This window comes from Nematostella vectensis, chromosome 15, assembly GCF_932526225.1.
Source record: "Nematostella vectensis chromosome 15, jaNemVect1.1, whole genome shotgun sequence".
Taxonomy (NCBI): domain Eukaryota; kingdom Metazoa; phylum Cnidaria; class Anthozoa; order Actiniaria; family Edwardsiidae; genus Nematostella; species Nematostella vectensis.
Window position 1 is genome coordinate 13,362,727 of NC_064048.1, and position 6,684 is coordinate 13,369,410.

General features: G+C 35.5%; 1 long non-coding RNA gene across 1 annotated transcript; it reads right to left on the bottom strand.

Moving 5' to 3' along the window:
* Nucleotides 1-4,154: 4,154 nt before the first annotated feature.
* On the bottom strand, nt 4,155-5,387 carry LOC116612991. The gene is made up of 2 exons (XR_007306845.1): nt 4,401-5,387; nt 4,155-4,236 (listed from the first exon to the last, which is right to left on the bottom strand). It is a non-coding gene; the product is annotated as an uncharacterized LOC116612991 (long non-coding RNA).
* Nucleotides 5,388-6,684: the final 1,297 nt, after the last annotated feature.

Genomic DNA, 6,684 nt, shown 5'->3' on the forward strand with positions numbered 1-6,684 from the left:
CATTCGGGAATTTGTTTTACGAGTGTAACCTCCAAAAGGTTACAATCGATAATTTTTTTTTGTAAATTCCAAAAAGTAACATTAGGAAAAATAAAACAGTATACTCGGAAAAAAAGGAATATCAATCTATCGAGCGCTATGCTCTATGTTAGAATCTACTTAATCAAGTTATCCAAGGAATCTAGTTAGTTCTTGTGTGCATAAAATATGAACATGATCCTGAACAAAGCATGAGCACATCAAAGATGCTGAGAGTACATAAAAATGTCCCTATACCTTCTTTTTATGTCATGACACACCAAGAACAGTATAATTAAGTATCGATATTTAAAAAAAAATAAAGAAAAAAAAATAGGCTATCAGCGGGAATCGAACCCGGGTCGCTGCGTTAGTAGTCAAGTGCCCGCAACGAAAGACTAACGTGGCATTGCTGAACGGAATTGTAATGAAAATTACTTTTAATACTATTGGTATCGTAAACTATCCCAAGCAAAGTCACCATCGGACTGGAGGTTACATTCGGGAAAAGCTTCAGGGTTACATTCGGGAATTTGTTTTACGAGTGTAACCTCCAAAAGGTTACAATCGATAATTTTTTTTCCGAATGTAAATTCGGAAAAGTAACATTAGGAAAAATAAAACAGTATACTCGGAAAAAAAGGTATATCAATCTATCGAGCGCTATGCTCTATGTTAGAATCTACTTAATCAAGTTATCCAAGGAATCTAGTTAGTTCTTGTGTGCATAAAATATGAACATGATCCTGAACAAAGCATGAGCACATCAAAGATGCTGAGAGTACATAAAAATGTCCCTATACCTTCTTTTTATGTCATGACACACCAAGAACAGTATAATTAAGTATCGATATTCAAAAAAAAAATAAAGAAAAAAAAATAGGCTATCAACGGGAATCGAACCCGGGTCGCTGCGTTAGTAGTCAAGTGCCCGCAACGAAAGACTAACGTGGCATTGCTGAACGGAATTGTAATGAAAATTACTTTTAATACTATTGGTATCGTAAACTATCCCAAGCAAAGTCACCATCGGACTGGAGGTTACATTCGGGAAAAGCTTCAGGGTTACATTCGGGAATTTGTTTTACGAGTGTAACCTCCAAAAGGTTACAATCGATAATTTTTTTTCCGAATGTAAATTCCAAAAAGTAACATTAGGAAAAATAAAACAGTATACTCGGAAAAAAAGGTATATCAATCTATCGAGCGCTATGCTCTATGTTAGAATCTACTTAATCAAGTTATCCAAGGAATCTAGTTAGTTCTTGTGTGCATAAAATATGTACAGGATCCTGAACAAAGCATGAGCACATCAAAGATGCTGAGAGTACATAAAAATGTCCCTATACCTTCTTTTTATGTCATGACACACCAAGAACAGTATAATTAAGTATCGATATTTAAAAAAAAAATAAAGAAAAAAAAATAGGCTATCAGCGGGAATCGAACCCGGGTCGCTGCGTTAGTAGTCAAGTGCCCGCAACGAAAGACTAACGTGGCATTGCTGAAGGGAATTGTAATGAAAATTACTTTTAATACTATTGGTATCGTAAACTATCCCAAGCAAAGTCACCATCGGACTGGAGGTTACATTCGGGAAAAGCTTCAGGGTTACATTCGGGAATTTGTTTTACGAGTGTAACCTCCAAAAGGTTACAATCGATAATTTTTTTCCGAATGTAAATTCCAAAAAGTAACATTAGGAAAAATAAAACAGTATACTCGGAAAAAAAGGTATATCAATCTATCGAGCGCTATGCTCTATGTTAGAATCTACTTAATCAAGTTATCCAAGGAATCTAGTTAGTTCTTGTGTGCATAAAATATGAACATGATCCTGAACAAAGCATGAGCACATCAAAGATGCTGAGAGTACATAAAAATGTCCCTATACCTTCTTTTTATGTCATGACACACCAAGAACAGTATAATTAAGTATCGATATTAAAAAAAAAATAAAGAAAAAAAAATAGGCTATCAACGGGAATCGAACCCGGGTCGCTGCGTTAGTAGTCAAGTGCCCGCAACGAAAGACTAACGTGGCATTGCTGAACGGAATTGTAATGAAAATTACTTTTAATACTATTGGTATCGTAAACTATCCCAAGCAAAGTCACCATCGGACTGGAGGTTACATTCTACTTAATCAAGTTATCCAAGGAATCTAGTTAGTTCTTGTGTGCATAAAATATGATTACTATTATTTAGAATAATTTTTTACCTACTAACAGAAAACAACTTGACTGCAAAACACTTACTGTAGTGCACTCGATATTAGGCATTACTTTCATGTGGATGTAAGGTTGAAATGTCAAAACCTTACGCTTTAGCGTATTACACTTTGTGGTGATCTGATACTATTGTTCTTTTTTGTGTTTTTTTCTAACTATTACCGTGAACTACGCTTTAGAGTATTACACTTTGTGGTGATCTGATTCTATTGTTCTTTTTTGTGTTTTTTCTAACTATTACCGTTTAACTATCACACTTTGTTTCACGGGTTAATGAAAACCACTCTAATTACTTACAGTAGTTCTTTTTTAATATTATCATTTACTTGTATAATTTAGATGAGCAATACATATTTCTTTATGGCTTTGTAGAGCTCATCTCGTTCCTCATAAATAACAAACAAAATGAAGTTTGTTCTTATTTTGGTGCAAAGGAATCTACAGTAGTTTTCTAATCAGATAATTGTTTTTTTTAACTCTCACCTGTTATTTCAACAGCTCTTACTTGAGTTTGCTTGTCTCAGAAATAGACCTTGCTTAATAAACAAAGACATGTTACAAACTTATTTAATATAGGTAACAACTGCAATATTGTATGAAGAGAGTGCCCCTCCCTTCCCCCTGCTATTGTTGACATTATGCTCAATAAACTGTTACCTCTCCCCTCTCCACCAGTTAAGCATTCTATGTATGCTTCCCTGTACAAAATGCACCCCTTCAAATAGAACATTAAAGTTCACATACTTGTTTACTTCCTCAAACTCTTTGCTTTGTGTTTTTTGTTAACTTCCTAGGAACAAATTGAATACATATAATAAATAAATCCAGCAAGCTTATTTTGCAAACTCACTTTTTTTTATTATTTTTGCGCAAAACCAATCAGGATTAGGGGGGTCAAGCACAAAGAAAGAAAACGAATAAAAAAAAGCCCATTGGCCTGGGATCGAACCCGGTCTGAAGAACAAAACGGAAACCATACATACGGATTACCCAATCGGTATGGCAGCACAAGGCTTTTACGGAAGGCTGTAAAGAACCCGAAGGCCCTAAGCACAGATATTTCCGAGCGAATATGCTGTACAACACTCTTGCAAGGTTATCCCAACCCGCGCATTAATGGGGAGGACAATAACCAGGATCCCAGGCCTGTAATACGGTTACGCCACGCACAGCTCGCCGAGATTGTGGATCACAAAAAATAGAGGTCTATTTGGGCGTCTTGGGTCCCTTGGGGACTCGCCATGCGCACGGGCGCATCTCTTTTATTGTGTACATGACATCAAATTAGCGAAGAAAAAAGACGCTGTTTTGGTATCATGTGAAAAGCATAAAATAAATAGAAATAAAGACGTAATGGGGGAAGAATATTGACATATTCATATTGGAATATTGACAAAATCCGCAATTTTGTCTACGCTGACTAAGTAAAGCTGTATTTTACTTTAAAGGGGCAGCAGCATAGTACTGCGCATGTCTGGAGTAAGTGATTATTGTAGGCTTTTAAGTGTCAACAAACAGTTGAACGTTTTAAAAGCTGTTAATTCCTTATTAAATAATATGCAATATTATATTGAAAACTATGTTAATTGACAGTTTGTGGTCATTTTTTTGTTTTGTTTAAAGTCCCCACATGTACCAAAAGCTCATAAGTCAGTATTAGAATTTCACTGAAGTTCATTGTGTCAGAGCTCTAGAGCTATTTCAAATCTCTTAAACATGTTCAGTAAAGCCTTTGATAAAGTCTCGCATTCCAAACTTTTGTATAAGCTCCGTAGTTATGGTATCTGCGGTAAGACTTGCCAATGGATCACTAGTTTCTTATCTGTTAGAACACAATTTGTCTCTGTGAATGGTACCCACTCCAGCTGTACTCCTGTGACCTCAGGCGTTCCTCAAGGTTCTGTGTTGGGTCCGGCGCTCTTCCTCTTGTTCATCAACGACATTACTCTCTGCACCAGGTCTCACCTACGTTTATTTGCTGATGATACTGTAGTCTATCGCAATATCAGGTCTGCAGATGATCATCAAGTGCTCCAGCAAGACCTGGATATATTAACTAAATGGTCAAATGATTGGCAAATGGAATTCAACGTGTCTAAGTGTCATCTGCTTTCTATCACAAACAAGCGCAAACCATTCTTGCATACTTACTCCATCAACAATAAGTCTCTATCCAAAGTTGCAGAGCAAGATTACCTTGGAGTACGCTGTTCCTCCAATCTTCGCTGGGGCCCCCACGCATCTAAAATCTCGGATAAGGCAAACAAAGTTCTTGGTCTTCTTCGCAGGACTTTGAAACCATGCAGTCAGCTAGTTAAAGAGAGAGCATACTTTACCTTAGTAAGACCTATTCTTGAATACGCAGCTCCAGCTTGGAACCCTTATACTGATACCGATGTCAATCGCCTGGAACAAGTGCAAAAGAACGCTGCACGGTTCGTCACCAACACATATGACCCGTATGCAAGTACCACAAAACTTGTTAAAGACCTATCTTGGGACACTCTTGAACAAAGACGTTTAACTAGTCAGGCTATCTTATTTTATAAATTTCATAATAGTCTTATACATGCTAAATTACCTGATCTTGTCACGCGATCAACCAGATCCACCAGGCGCAAAGAGCTGTATTATAACCAATTGCAAGCAAATACCCTAGCTTTCAACTATTCTTTTTTCGCTAGAGCCATAAGAATCTGGAATTTGCTCCCCAACGACGTCAAATCAATTAATACCCTTGCCAAGTATAAGGCTGCTGTTCAGCCTGCAGTTAGATCTTTACAAGTACCTTGCTACTTGCGCAGGCTTCAGATCCCCAACCCATTAGCTGCTTAGTTTGTTTGTTTATTTATTATTCATTCATTTATTTATTTATTTAGCTATTTATCTATTTATTATTTATGTATTTAGCTATTTATTTATATCATTTATCTGCAATTAGATTTAAAGTGCATGTTACTTGTGTTAGCATTTAGATCCTCAATGGTCCTTTCCCCTTGTGGCGTTCTGTGCTTCTGTCTACGCCGGAGTCCTCTGCAATGCTTTGTTGAAGCGGTTGCGAGTGATTCTGGTGTGGATGGGGGTGTGGAGCGCCGTAGGGGGAAGGGTCCATTAAAGATTTCGTTTGTCTGCTTGTTATTCACAACTAATTTATTTATTTGTTTATTACCTATTTGTCTCAAGTATCTATCCTGTTTTTCTTATTTTATCTATTTACTTATTTATTTATTTATTTACTTATTTATACATTGATGTTTGTTTTTGCTACAGTTACTCTTTAATACTCTTTGTATCATAATCATACAATAATTACAATATTTACTTATACAGTTACTCTTTAATACTCTTTGTATCATAATTATTCGTTATTATTTGAGCAATACTTATTGTAATTATTTTAGCTCTATATGCCTCCTAGTATTAGCGAAAGCTACTTATAGGAGTAATCAATCGAAGTATCGAAGTATGACACTCCCCCTTTAAAGGAAAGTAAAAAAAAATCAAAATTGTTGGTGGGAGTCTCTGCTGTGTTTGTTTTCTTTTTAGTTTTGTTCTATTATTATTATTATTTTCTTTTTTAGAGGGGGAGGGGAATTCAGCTAAAAATAGCCAAGGGTCAATTCAAGCTACTAGTACAAAAGATGTTTTTTTGCAGTCCTTTATTCAATATATTCAAGGTTATCATGCAATTCTGTTGTTTGACTGCATATATATATTTTTTCTTTCTTTTCATTACAAGTGCTATATGTGTAAGTGGTGACCATAGCTTTGATTACTATTATTTAGAATAATTTTTACCTACTAACAGAAAACAACTTGACTGCAAAACACTTACTGTAGGGCACTCGATATTAGGCATTACTTTCATGTGGATGTAAGGTTGAAATGTCAAAACCTTACGCTTTAGCGTATTACACTTTGTGGTGATCTGATTCTATTGTTCTTTTTTGTGTTTTTTTCTCACTATTACCGTGAACTACGCTTTAGCGTATTACACTTTGTGGTGATCTGATTCTATTGTTCTTTTTTGTGTTTTTTTCTAACTATTACCGTTTAACTATCACACTTTGTTTCACGGGTTAATGAAAACCACTCTAATTACTTACAGTAGTTCTTTTTTAATATTATCATTTACTTGTATAAGTTAAATGAGCAATACTTATTTCTTTATGGCTTTGTAGAGCTCATCTCGTTCCTCATAAATAACAAACAAAATGAAGTTTGTTCTTATTTTGGTGCAAAGGAATCTACAGTAGTTTTCTAATCAGATAATTGTTTTTTTAACACTCACCTGTTATTTCAACAGCTCTTACTTGAGTTTGCTTGTCTCAGAAATAGACCTTGCTTAATAAACAAAGACATGTTACAAACTTATTTAATAATAGGTAACAACTGCAATATTGTATGAAGAGAGTGCCCCTCCCTTCCCCCTGCT